The following is an 8,239-nucleotide window of genomic DNA, read 5'->3' as shown; positions in this document are numbered from 1 at the left end:
ACCTCTTTACCTGTGCTAGTCTACGTTTCATCTACTTCTTTCTTTGTACGTCAATTTTGGCCTTAAGATTCTCGATATTCTAATTTCGGCTACTTCCGATTCCTTTCGTGTTTCTTCCGTTCACTCTCAATCCATATTCTGTGTTTACCTGACTATTCATTCTACTCTATTCCACTCCATTCCATTTCATTTCTTCAACTTCACTGAAGATTGTCATCAGCGAATCTCATCGCTGATACTATTTCACCATGAATGTTAAAACCACTCTTGAAGCTTTTTCCTATTTCCGTTATTGCTTCTTCTGCATCGACCAGTCCCATTAACGTGACCACCTGTCGAACTCCTAATAACCATCTTTCGCATCGCGGACCACTGTGAGACACGCAGACAGAGAGGTAATGACGTTCTGGAAGACACCAACTGGGATGTAGAGCCATGCGCTAGATTTCTCGATTCAGGATTCACGGGGCGAATAGCCAAACTTATCGTCATCTAAAACACCATATTTTTTTCCGTTCTACTGCATATTATTCTTATCAGCAACTTTGATACATGAGCTGTTAAGATGATTGTGCAATGGGTCTCGCATTTATCTGCTCTCTCTATCTTCGGAATTGTGTGAATGATGTTTGCCACTTTCCCCCGTGATTTTAGAAATTCCGATGAGAAGTTATTTATCTCTTCTCCCTTACTTGATCTTAAGTATTCCAAAGCTTTTTTTAAAATTCGAACTCTAATACTGTATCCCTTATCTTTTCCGTATCGACTCCAGTTTATTCTTCTATCATGTCATTAGACAATTGCTACCTCTATGTAGGCCTCAGTATCCTTTCCGCTTACTTGCTCTCTCCTCTGCGTTTAATATTGGGATTCCCACTGCGCTCTTAATTTTGCCACCCTTACTTTTAATTTTACCAGAGGTTATTTTGAATTTTCTACATGATGAGTCAGTCCTTTCTCTCAGTGATTTCTTTTTCGATTTCTTCACAATTTTGCAGCGGCCATTACGCTTTGGTTTCCCTTCACATCCAATTAGTTTGATTCCTAAGTGATTGTTTGTTCATGTATTCCTGTTTTTCCTTGAACGTATTTCCCGCTTTGTTCTTTCGTCGATCAAGTGAAGAATTTCTCATTTTACCTTAAGTTTCTTTGCAGTTGGCTTCCTTGGACCTGTTTTTGCCTGTCCAACTTCTGTGACAGCGCTTTTGAGAAATGTCCACGTTTCTTCAACAGATTTGCCTACTGGGTATTTCTTATCAAAGTATCCATACTTTTAGCGAACCTCAAATGTGTCTCACCAGTCCTCACTATTTCAGCATGCCTATTCCTTCTATTCCTTATGGGTGAAGAATATAATATGAGAATTAATAAAGCAAAAACAAAAGTAAAGGCATGCGACAAAGAAGATCAAGTGAAAGTCCAAGTTCATGTAGGCAATGAACTGCTTGAACAAGTTGATAAATTTACTTATCTGGGCAGTAATATTACCAGGGATGGAAGGAGCAAGGCGGAAATGAGAAGTAGAATAGCTCAAGCAAAGGCTGCTTTTAACAAGAAGAAAAACATATTAACATCTAATAGCATCAGCCTTGAAACCAGGAAAAGATTTTTGAAATCATATGTGTGGAGTGTGGCATGCTATGGGTGTGAAACTTGGACTCTCGGGACAGAGGAACAGCAGAAGCTAAATTCTTTTGAAATGTGGTGCTATAGACGCATGCTCAAAATAAAATGGATCGACAAGGTCACAAACGAAGTGGTTCTGGAAAGAGCAGGTGAGAAGAGAAGCTTCTGGAGTGCAATTTACAGGCCATCTATTAAGACGTAAAGGACTCCTGAACACAATCATAGAGGGATATGTCAAGGGAAGAAGACCAAGAGGAAGACCACGACTGAGGTACATGGATCAAATCGTGAAAGATGTGGGATGCGACACCTATAAAGAAATGAAGAGAAAAGCTGAAAGACGCACAGAATGGAGACAAGCTGCCATTGTAGCTGTTGCAAACCAATCCTTGGATTGACCACTACAGAAGAAGAAGAAGATTCCTTCTACACTGGCTCTTCCAAACGATTCCCTTAATCTTCAATTAATTCTTCCTCATTGCTGAACTGTGATCTAAGTCTAATTTCGAAATCTCTGTCTTGGAATGTTGTAATCCAACTGGAATCTTACAGTGTCCCCGAACTGGAATCTTCCAGTGTCTCAGAGTCCTTTTCAAGTACTCCTCCTCCCCTTGTGTCTCTTGAAAAGAGTATTCACCATTACAAGCTAAATTTATTGCAGAACTCAATCTTTCTCGTCTCTCATTCCCACTACCAATCCTGTATTGTCGGGTAACTCTCTTCTGCTCCTTCCTCTACAATCTCAGCTTGCATATTGAATTCCCCGTTATATTTCATATAATTGCACTTCCCGCAGTTGCTCTGTCTCCTCATCTTCTGTTTTTGACGTCAGCGGTTATGACTCAACTATCGTTGACAGCGTTGTTTTGCTGTCGATCTGTCAATCCTATCCTATCACTGAACTGTTTTCAGTAACTCGTTCTCTGCCCTACACTACTATTCATAGCGATTACTATTCCAGTTATACAGTTTTATGCTGCTGTTGACATTTTCATATATTCTTCTGAGATGACATCCTTACCTTTTTGCATTTCAGTTCACTGATTCACACTAGACTGGGACTTTTATTTCCATTTTCAGACTTTCTAGCTTCACTACCGCGTTCAGACTTCTGACATTCCATGCTCCGACACGTAGTACGTTGTTCAATTTTTTTCGCATGGTCACCACTCCCTTGGTAGTCCTCTCACCTAGATCTGGATGGGGGCCTAGTCAGAAATCTTTTGCACATGGACAGATCATAACGACTTTTTTCAATTAAAGGCAAAATGTCCTCTGGATATGCCTTATGTGTCTTCATGGAGTGATAAGCACTGCTCTCTCCATCGTTATGCCGTTGATCATTATCGATTCGTACACCATTTAGCGACAGTTTCCCACCCCAATAGCAAGCGAGTGCTCTGAAAGTCAGCCAGCTCGTCTGCTCTCTTTGAGAAAGCGGTTGGCACAACGAGAGTGACTACTTACGGCAAAAGGCTTCGGCCGCCATTGCCGATGATTTTTATTCAGAATCAAGAGGGTCGGTTCGAAACCAGAGTCCAGGACGTTATGATTACTAGTCAAGAACGCTGCTCCTAGACCTACGGGACGTATGTATCCATTTCATATTGCCAAAAATTGTTAACACCCGCTATTTTTATGACTGATTCTGGTTGTGAAGTAATGCTGTTGTAGTCATAGATTACTAGTTTTCCATGTTTTGAGCAGTGGTTAATTTTTCAAACGGTAATTCGCGATTACTGTTAATGTTGTGCAGGTGAAATATTCTAGAAATTTGAAGAGGAATATGATGTCGACTAGCAGTCTAGAAAACTTTTACCTTTAGCTGTTAATACTGGCCGGCCGGTGTGGCCCATCGGTTCTAGGCTCTTCAGTCTAGAACCGCGCGATCGCTACGGTCGCAGGTTCGAATCCTACCTCGGGCATCGATATGTGTGATGTCCTTAGGTTAGTTGGGTTTAAGCAGTTCTAATCTCTAGGGGACTGATGACTTCAGATGTTAAGTCCCATAGCGCTCAGAGCGATTTGAACCATTTGAATTTGTTAATATTTCTGCCATACCATTGTTGAGTGGTACTTAAGTAAATAAATTAGTGAAATCGAAGTGAACTAAAACTAGAATTAGTTTGGAGAGTTACATACTGGCATTCAGCGGGCAGAACAGAAGAGAGACAATGACCATATGAAGTCAGCAGGTTCCACATAAGCGGGCGCTGTCGATTCAGCCGTCAGGGCATCGCCCGACCGGCTCACGTGTTTCTCAGTTGTCGCATGTGAGCAAAGGCCCTCGCCTACATTCCAAGAGCCAATGACCGACGTTAAGAATATTCTTTGAGAAGCTTTTCAACGTGACGGAAGAGGCAATGACGGGCTCACGTGTTTCTCAGTCGTCACATGCGATCAGAGGCCCCCGCCTACATTCCAAGAGCCAATGACCGAGGTCAAGAAGATTCTTCGAGAAGCTTTTCAACGTGACAGAAGAGGCAATGGCCGTGAAGTCGTTCACCTCCAGTGAACTGAAGTGAATAAATACACGAGACGCGGTGGGCCCGACAGATGAAGACAGAGGAAGACAGATGAAGACGGGGACGAAGACGAAGACGGAGACGGGGACGGAGACGAAGACGAGAGATGAAGGAAGAAAAGAAGAGTAGCAGTAGTTTTCAGTCAGTTTCGGTGCTGAAGACCGTCATGCAAGAAGAGACTGCATCATGCACAGACGCACCAAGTCCGCCGCTGTAATGGAATAGCAAGCAGCAGCCGCAGCGCCAGAAGACAGAAGTTAAAAGGTATTTGAAGTCTGATTTTTACGTACCCGGGTGACTCGTGAGGACGGGAAGGAGACGGCCTCACCTCAGCAGTCACCTGTGAGCTGGGATGAAGACCTGACAGCCGAAGACTGGCAAGCGGGAGTCCGTGGTTCGAGTTCGGGACACTGGCCTTGCCCCGCCGCGCCGCTCCGCTGGTCGACGCACAACACACGCGGCCGCTTAGAGAAGAGAAACACTGGGACGCCACACCCAAGGTATCATCCGATGCACGACTTCGCTCGCAATAGTTAAACCGGCCACCTCGCGCTGCGCGTCTCCGGTCAGCTGGGCGAGACGGCGACACGAGATACACACCGCTACGCGTAATCAGACGCCGCCGCCGCCGCCGCCGCTGCCGCAGCAGAAGGCTACGCAAACGACACGGCTGCCGCTCTCCGAACCAGAACGTCCCAGTAAGATACAGTTGTACGAAACTTTCAATAAAAGTTATCTATGTAAAAATGATGTTTCATTCGACCTCATACCCGAGCCAAGGGAGAACCCACCCTGTCCACATGTTGTAAGAGAGAAAAGTTAATTTATTTAATATTTTCACCCTGACATAATGCTTTAGAATGCTCATCCTGACAATTGACAGCATCAAAAGAGAAAACCCAGTTACATTGAGTGACAGAACTGTCACATTTAGTAACACAACTGTTACATTTAGTGTCATAAGCCGTTTTAGTTGTTACATTTGGTGTCAGAGCAAAACCCCTTGGCTCAATATGAGATGTGAATGACAGTCACTATAGGTCCACAGTTAGTATTTTTTAATGTGTGAAGGGATAGAGGTTTGCATAGAAGTCGTAATATTTTCTTTATTTAGAAGTGTATTTTCTCTCATGATTTTAAGAGTTTGTCGGAAATATTTAAACATCTTTTAAATTCAGTATAGGAAGATTGTGTAACTAACAGTTTGTAAAATGATGACACGAAATCGTACAAAGTCAGAGTCAGCACCACAAGCGGTTTCTACTGATGAAGCTATTCAGAGCTTAGTTAATCAAATAGAACAGCTTAAAAATGATAATAATACATTATTTAAACAGTTGTGTGAGGTTAGGCAAACCAGTTCAATCCCTCCCACCCTAAATTCCTCAGCAGCAGCCTTAGTAACTCCTTTTTCAGGTAAATCTGGCGAGGACATAACAGCCTTTTTTGATGATTTAGTAGCAGCTGCAAAGTTAGGATCATGGTCAGATGAACAGCTCTTACAAATGACAAAGTTAAGATTGACAGGAGAGGCTAAAGCATACGTCTTATACCATGAAGAATTACGGAATGCTCCAACATTTGAGGAATTGAAGAAAGGATTGCTTAAACGTTTTCAAAAACAGAACAGCTGTAGATTTTATAGGGAACAGTTAAACACTATCACTCAGAGGCAAAACGAGTCGTTAGAAAGCTTTGTAGATAGGATTAGAAAAGTTAATATTAACACCTATCAGTTGACAACTAGTGATGAAGCAAATAAATTTATTTTACAAGAGGCAGAAGATAGAGCTCTGGATACATTTTTACGTGGGTTACCTCCTGAAACGTCCCGTCGTGTCAGGGCAGAGTTTCCTAAAAATTTAGCAGAAGCTGTATCTGTGGCGACAGCTTTTGAAGAAATTGACATTGCCACCAGATACAAGGAGAAGCGAAATATATTTTCAGCAGGAGTACGATGTTTTAGGTGCGATCGACACGGACATATAGCAAAAAACTGCACACAACCTCAATGCACTAATTGTCAAAGAATAGGTCACACATTCAAGGAATGCAGGTCTAAGAAAGTTTTTGGAAATAGAAATCAGTTAAACTCAAACGGGAATGTCGGAGCCGCCGCCAGGCGTTCCCAATAAAATTTCATGCCATTAAGGCGAATGTGAAGGCGGAATGCTGGTTATCTGCTACCATACAGGATAAAGATGCAAGGATACTGGTGGATACAGGCGCAAACGTATCAATAGTGAGTAATGAATGTATTGGAGAAAAGAAATATGACCCTCCAAGGTATAGATTGAGTGGAGTAGGAGGAGGTACAGTGAAGTCATTAGGATGTACATCATTGATTTTCTATATTCACGGTGTACAGTTTCAAGAAGATGTAGAAGTGGTAACAAAGGTAACAGACGGGTACGACGCGATCCTTGGGTTGGATTTTCTGAATAAACATCACGCTAAAATCGACCTCAGACAGCAAACTGTAGAACTTAGCGGAATAGTGTTTCAGCTAGGTGACACCGCTGCAAAGGGCCCTCTGCCGCAAGATTTCCCTAACCGGAAGGCGAAATCAACTATACTGCGTGCAACGTCCTTGAAGGTTGATTCGCGGGATCAGATACCATCTGGCTCAGGAAAACTTTTCTGGATGACCGTTGACCACGAAGTACCTACAGATACAGTGTGTCTAATAGAGCCTTTAGAGGAAAATGAGGAATTACATGTATCACATTGTTTTGTACGTAGGAGTGTTGTACGGGTTCAAGACGTTGAGGGAGAAAGAAAAGTACCGGTACATATTGACAATTTCGGAGTGGAGGACAAAGAGTTGCATAAGGGAATATTAGTAGCTACAGTCAGTACTTTTGAAGAAGAAGATTTCATTTGGTCAGAGATTAATGATGGTCAGAAACCAGACGCCTATAAAACCGCATTGCGCCAGAAGATTGAGCATTTGAAAGGAAAGGATAGAGACACGATAGAAGCAGTTTTAGTTGAGTTCCAAGATTTATTTAATGCAGAAGGTCCATTGCCAGCAACAGACATCACACAGCATGGGATCCCAACAGGAAATAGCCCCCCAGTTTATAGGAAGCCTTATAGAGTTCCGCATCACTTACAGCCAGTACTGGATGAATTTATGGAACAGCATCTAAAAGATGGAATTATAGAATATTCTGATTCGCCCTATAATTCAAACATTGTAATTATTCCAAAGAAGTCTCCCGACGGTACGAAACGATATAGATTTTGTTGTGACTACAGACACCTTAACAAACAAACTATCTCAGATGTTTATCCTCTTCCAAACATTACAGATATCATTGACAGTTTGGGTAACAGTAAATACTTTTCAACAATCGATCTACGTAGCGGATATCATCAATTGGAAGTTGCACCTGAAGATAGGCATAAAACAGCATTTTCTACCCCTGGAGGCCACTGGCAATTTAAAAGAATGCCTTTCGGTTTGAAAAATGCTACTCGACTACTCGATGGAGTATTGCGAGGACTCAAAACTCAGCAATGTTGTGTATATCTAGACGATATTATTGTATTCTCCAGAGACATTAATGAACATGCTGTGCGTCTGTGTAATGTTTTTCAGATACTTAGAAAAGCTAAATTAACATTAAATACGGAAAAATGTAGTTTTGCATTGACAGAGGTTACATACCTAGTGCATGTCATTAGTGAAAAAGGAATTAAAACAGATCCTCGATTAATTTCGGCAGTTAAGGACTTCCCAACACCACAACGCGTTAAGGAAGTACAAAGTTTCATTGGTCTCGCATCGTATTACCGAAAATATGTTCAAAATTTTGCTGAAATTGCCCGACCCTTAACCCAATTATTGAAAAAGGGCGCAAAATTTCATTGGTCTGAAGATTGTGAATCGGCATTTCAAACCCTTAAAGATAAGTTAACACACAGTCCAGTATTAGCCTACCCAGATTATAACAAAGAATTTATTTTATCCTGTGACGCAAGTGGTCATTCAGTAGGAGTTGTTTTGAGTCAGAATATTAATGGCGCGGAACACCCCATAGCCTATGCTTCGAGACAACTAACAACGGCAGAAAGAAATTATT

This window comes from Schistocerca serialis, chromosome 1 (assembly GCF_023864345.2).
Source record: "Schistocerca serialis cubense isolate TAMUIC-IGC-003099 chromosome 1, iqSchSeri2.2, whole genome shotgun sequence".
Taxonomy (NCBI): domain Eukaryota; kingdom Metazoa; phylum Arthropoda; class Insecta; order Orthoptera; family Acrididae; genus Schistocerca; species Schistocerca serialis.
This window is presented reverse-complemented; position numbering follows the sequence as displayed.